General features: G+C 40.9%; 1 pseudogene; it reads right to left on the bottom strand.

Moving 5' to 3' along the window:
* Window positions 1-5,339: 5,339 nt before the first annotated feature.
* LOC101584665 lies at window positions 5,340-6,235 on the bottom strand (annotated as a pseudogene).
* Between the last annotated feature and the right edge of the window lie 331 nt (window positions 6,236-6,566).

Below are 6,566 nucleotides of genomic sequence, written 5' to 3'. Positions count from 1 at the left end.
TATCAGTGATGATTTGGGATACACTGAGGACAGTTGGGTGTAATGTAGATCTTAAAATTTTTATTGTTTTGAATTTGTAGCCTAAATTTGTAGAAACAATATGAAAAGAATTACCAGGAAGTTGTCACTATAATAAGACTGATTACTGAATTTATGCCTAAAGACAAGAAATAATTACTCTTCATTTAGAGAAGAAATTTTCAACCTTTTTCTAACTTTTCTTGTCATAGATCCTAATGGTAATTTAATGAAATGAGCATAATTTATAATAACACATTTTAATGCATAAGTAAAATTCATAGAATTAAAAAACAATTTCATTGAGATTTGGAATTTGAAACTTACGATATTTTATGCCTTCCTGAAATAAGAAATAAGCGTTCTTATTTCTGATACTTCACAGAAAAATTTTTAGTTTTTTTGTTTTGTTTTTTATTTGATACAGTGTCTCACTATGCAGTTCAGACATAGTGATCCTCCTGTCTCAGCCTCCCCACTGCTGGGATTAGTGGCATGTGCCACCACACCATTTCAGGGCTGGAGTGGTGTGCCCAGAGTTCCCAGGCTGGCATGGCATGTGGTACCAGGGATGAAACTCAGGTGCTTGAACTTGCCAGGCATATGCTTAGATCGCTGAGCTATCTCCCCAGCGCAATTAGAGTTTTAATGAATAACAATCTATGAGCACATTGCTCCAATGTACTATTTACATGCATTTCCTTTATAATACAGATAATTGGGAGTGGAGCGAGGGAGGGAGTGGAGGAGAGGGAAAATGATGGGGTGGGAGAGGAAGAGGAAGGGAGAGAATACGCAGGGTAAAAAAAAAAATAATAATAAAAGAATGGATTGTCTGTTACTGAGCTAACATACAAACAGGACTGAATTGTTAAATCAGATTCACAAATTGGGGATGTTACCTAGCATCAAACTTTAATAATTTCAAGAAGCAGGCAAACTAATGGTTCCAAAGAAGCAGAGAGATTCCTGGGCCTTGCCAGCAGTTCACCATGTCTTTGTCACTACAGAAATGCACCTCTCCCCTAGAGTATTTGAGGGCCATAAATGTGGTTTGTGGGCCTTGTCAAAGGCGTCTCACTTACGAACATCTTTCTTTTATGTCTCTGGGAGTTTTGTTATGTAGCTTTGAAGTGAGTGTAAACACTTACATAGTTTTCTATGTAGTGGCGTGTTTAGGGGCAATAACTTGCTGTGTGTTCCTTTCTCCTATGAAAACTGTGACATTGAGCCGGTGAGAACAAGTGTGGTGGTCCTTGTGTTAACCTGGTAGAGTGTACTTCCAGAAACTTAGATGGAGTATCTCAGACACACGATGGGGCTTCTTTCTGCATAAAGGGATGCAGCAACCTTGCCATGTACAAGGCTCTTGTTGGTGTGACACAGAAAGCTGATTTATGGCAAGTTTTTTTTTTTTCTTCCAGTATGTAGGAGTGTGCTTTAAAAAAGCAATTAGAGCAGAAATGTAGTTCTTTGATAGAACACATGCGTAACGTGCCAGAGGCTTTAGGTGAAAATTTCCAGCACCATCAAAATAGAATAACTACTAGGACAGTATGGTAAACATACAAGCTAATAACATTGTTATTATTGTTACTTAGTATTATGTACTACGTGTTATATCTTTATAAGACTGGAAGCACAGTAGGCTTATTTTTAAATTTTCCTTTTTATCCATGCATATCTGTAGTACATAACGGCTGTCTTCCTCATGGGGAGTTGTACATGCATATGCACATTTTAATTGTTTTTTTCACCCATCCCTTCTTGCCAATCTCCTCTCTCCATTTCCTTGTCCCCTTCCACTTCACAAAAGGCCTATCTCCCTTCTCCTTATTAGCTATCTTTTATTTTATTCCTTGTTTATATTTTGGATTTCTTCCATAAGAGAAGCCATGCACTATTTAAGCATGTGTGTCTGATTTACTTTACTTAGTGTTGTTGTCTCCAGGTACATTCATTTTCCCCCAAATGACTCGTTTGCCCTTCTGTAGGGCAGAGGAGGACTCCACCAGGTAGAAGCACCATCTTTTCTGTATCCATTCATCTGGTGATGTACATGTAGGCCACTTCCAAGATTTAGCTGGTATGAATCATGATGCTATACATGTGATGTTACGGTTTGTGTCCTGTTGTCCCCCCAAAGCCTCATGCAGTCACTGGGACAGGCTTCTAGAGTTTGTGATTATTTTTTGATCCTACGCTGGGATTGTGGGTATGAGTGCTACACCTGCCCTGGGGTGGGCAATCTGCATTACAAGGTAAGGTGGGGAGAGGGGCTTGCTAGATAGTGCAGCACCACTGCCCTCCCTGTGCTGTTTCCTGTTTTCCACCTCTGTGAACTGCTGCCCTCTGCCGTGCACCAGGCTGCCTGGGAGCCAGCAGAGTATGAACTGAAACCTCCACAAACTGTGAGCTAAATAAACCTTTCCTTCCTTAATTTTGGGTGTTGGGTATTTTGTCTTAGAAATGAGAAAAAAGTAACTGAGACACATGGGTTTGCACATATCAATGTAATATGTTTTTAGCTCTTGCAAGAAGATGTCTAGAAGGAAAATAGCTGTGACCATTGCAATTTCTAACTTTAGTTTTTTGAGGAATCTCCATGCTGATTTCTTTATTGGCTGCACTAATTTACATTCCTACCGAAAAACACAGAAGGTTTCCTTCTAACCTACAGCCTCACCAGCATTTGCTACTATTGGATTTTCTAAGATGCTACTGTGAGAGTAAGAGGGCCCACAAACTGTTATTTAGTCACTGTAATCCCACTCATTGTATAAGACAAATTAATTAATCTGAAACATGCAGGAGGTGAAAGCAAAAATGGAACAAAGGATTTCAAACTTTCAAAATTAAATAGTCACAGAATTGTCTAATTTCAGTGAGAATCGAAAGATCAATTGAGAAATACCAATTCATGCAACCATGCAAAACCCAGAATAGTAAAACAAAACAAAACAAAACAAAAAACAAACAAGTCGTGGTTGCCCAAATACACTCCTCAGGGGAAGGTGAATTTAAAGATTCTAAACAGAACCAGAAGAATAAGGAGCTGCAAGGGACACTTCAGCAATCACTAGAGGGGTGCTCTAACTTTGTAGTTGATGGGGGAGGGCAGACATAAGCTGGGAAGGCGCACATGGTGAGGTTAGTAAGTGGATCCAGTTCCCGGTTCCTTCTGTACATATACTTAGAATTTGAGGAGATAGATACCCAGAAACATTAAGTGCACTGATTTAAATAAAATAGCTCAAGCCTGATAAACAGAGAAGAGGTGGAGCATTAACATAGCACAGAAGTTCACTGCATGTGTTTGTCCAAATGCAAAGGCTCTCTCGTTTTAGCACTTTCCAAAAACATAAATGCTCACTGTAAGAAAATGTGTTATCTTTAAGCATGAACATTCATCTGTCTCCTACAATTTTTCACTCCTTTTTCCTGGCACTGAGACCAAACCTAAGACTTCATGCATAGTAGGCAAGCACTTTACCCCAAGCTACAATCCTAGCCCTTTTGCTAGTCTTTTAAAAATAAGTATTGGATTTAACTTTTTAAAAAATCTTCTTTTATAGCTGAGTAATACTCCATTGTGTAAAATGGATGCAACTAGAGACTGTATTGGTGAGTGAAATGAATCAGACCCACATGTGCAAACATTGTATTATCTTGCTAGTATAAGAACCTGAAAGAGTAAATAAAATCTGAAAGGTACAATAGATACTGTGAAAGGGAAAGAATCTGTTCAATAGGAAGGAAAAGCTGGGATGAGGAAAAGGACAAAAAAAAAAGAGGGAAAAAGGTATATTCATGGATACACACAGGATAGTTAGGATAATCATACTGCTGATTTTTGCTGGTCTATTGAAAGGAGCAGTTAATGCTTAAATTTTTATTTTTTTTAACTTTCTTTTAACTTTTTTTAAACCATTTTTTCAGGTTTATATCTCGTAATCTAAACAACTAATTTGAGGATAACATTATGCAATACAACAACCATTGTTGAATCATCATTACTTTGTTTAATGAAATTTTGTATTGCTTCTATTTTTTTTTACCATTTTGTATTCTCTAAATAAAATAAAATAAAATAAAACTAAGTATTAGAGTGTTTTATTTATTTATTTTTTGGCAGCACCAGGGATTGAACTCAGGACCTCACACTTGTCAGGCAAGTGCTTATTCTACCAGCTCAGGTGTTGTTGTTGTTTTTTTTTTTTTTTTTTTTTTTTTTTTTAGAATGTTGTATGTATATTTTAACTGCAAGTGTAAGAAACAAACAGAATACATATTTTGGTAACTCATTGTTTTTATAAAATGAAAAGTTGTTAATGAATTATTCTTTTTACTGAGGAAAATACATAAAAGGCAAATGGCTCTACAGAAATGAACATTAACATTGGTAGATTTCAGAGTAGGATAGTCCATAATAACTATATTTGCCCTTATTCCTCCACAGCTGTTCAACTTGCAAACTAAGAATGTTAAAAATCTTTTTGAGATTTTATTGAGATTTGTTTTTATTCTACATCATCAGCCAGGCCCTGAGTGCTTAAAATTCTCCCACTAATTCTGTTGGGAGCTTAGTGAGAAACTTCTGGAACCATGGTGGTGGAAGAGTGTGCTGGAATTCCTAGCTCCTGTGGCTGTTCACACACTGCAGCTGCACTTGTCAGGTAGTCTTCACCATCCTCGTCTTCACCCTGAGCTAGTGGCTCTTAAGCAGGTTGTATTTCTTCAAGGAAGAATTGCTGAATAGCTTCAGCCTTGTTAAGGTCAGGTAACTCAGAAAGCCCAGCTCTCTCCTTAGCAGGCTTCTGTTTCTTTGTTCTCAAGCCTTGTTCTTGACAGTGGGGTCCCTCACTTCCTGCAGTGAAAGTAGAGGTGGCGTTTGGTGACCATGACCCCCCCCCCCCTAAGCTGGAGGCAATGGTGCTGATCCCACCTGATGCACAGTCTTCTTCTCCATCATGGTCTGTGCTGCTTGTGGTGGGCCTGCACAGGTGCCTTTGGGATGGCCACTGTTATTTGATTTTCGATGACAGCCATTTGTTCTGAAGAAACACAGAATCTCAGTCTTGTTTTAAGTTACTTTTCTGTAATGACGAGAGACATTGAAGATTTTTTTTTTTTTTTTTTTTTTTTTTTTTTTGTGAAAAACCACACCTCAAAAAACACTTTAATTCCAGCCTAACAGCACCAGGTGCAATGTCTGGAGACAGACTCTGGGTACAATGCTATGTGGCGACCACGTATTCACACACGGCTCCCAGAAGGCCCCCAAAGGGGGACTTACCTTTGGGGATTGAGCCAAAGGGGAGGGGCAGCCCCAGAACAGGGGCAGGGGCAGGCCTGGGGAAAAGGTGCTACTTCTTGGCAAAGGAGATCTTCATGGCATTGTTCTGGGTGATCTTAAAGCCCTGCAGGGCATCTCGAGCGGCCCTGGCCTGCACTTCGTTGTCGAACTCCACGAAGGCAATATCATGCTGCCCGGGCACCAGGCGGACCTCCTTGAAGCCAGGGAACTGGTTGAAAAGCATGGATAGCATGAGCTCATTGGGTCTCTTCTGGCAGGTTGGTCAGGAACAGGATGTGATTTGGTGGATTCTCTGAGAGAGGCTGGGCAGGTGGCATCTGCCCTGGCATAAGCTACTGTGGGGGCATGGCCCCAGGAGGAATCTGGCCGGGTGCAAGGCCCGGAGGTGGGATCATGCCAGGAGGTGGCATGTAGGGTGGCTGGCCCGGCATGTGATGCATGATGTGGGGAGCCTGAGTCATGGGCGGCATGCCCGGGACAGGGCCCTGGACAGCTCCCATCACAGGGGCTGCAGCCCCACCCTGCACAGCCTTCTTGGCAGATGGCGTCTCCTGGCTCTTGGGCTTCCTCTTCTCCCATTTGCGGTCTCGCTCCACAAAAGTACCCTTCATCTTGGCAATGATATCTGAGTCAGTCTTGGCATACTGAATGCGCATTGGCTTGTCGTAGAAGGGGAAACCTTGCATGGAGCGCAGGGCATTGGTGGCACTGCTAACTTCCTTGAAGATGACAAAAGCCTGCCCTCTCATCTTCAGGCTCCGAGACACCAGAATATCCAGGATCTGGCCAAACTGGGAGAAGATGGCATACAGGGACTTCTTCAGCTCATCTTTCTTGATCTTCTCATTGAGGTTGTTGATATAAATAGTGTGATTGGGGCGGGTCTCAGGAACTGCCATGGTAGGGAAACAGGGCCGCAGGTCCCACGAGCCCGACAGCCAAGTAATTCAGATCAGGCCGCCTTTTTTATGTATTTATTGGCCATTTGTACTTCTGTGAATTGTCTAATAGTTTCAGTTCTTTTGTTTCATTTTATTTATTTTTATTTTTTGTGCTACCAAGGATCAAACCGAGGACCTTGCGCTTACCAGGCAAGCACTTATCCCACTGAGCCATCTCCCAGGCTCCTTCAGTTATTTTCTTGTGTCTTTTATTTTGAGTCTTTTAGATACTCTAGATACTACTCCCCTATCAAAGGCATAGCTGGTAAAATTTATTTTCCCATTCTAGG

This window comes from Octodon degus, unplaced genomic scaffold, assembly GCF_000260255.1.
Source record: "Octodon degus isolate 3935 unplaced genomic scaffold, OctDeg1.0 scaffold00444, whole genome shotgun sequence".
NCBI lineage: Eukaryota > Metazoa > Chordata > Mammalia > Rodentia > Octodontidae > Octodon > Octodon degus.
This window is presented reverse-complemented; position numbering and strand designations above follow the sequence as displayed.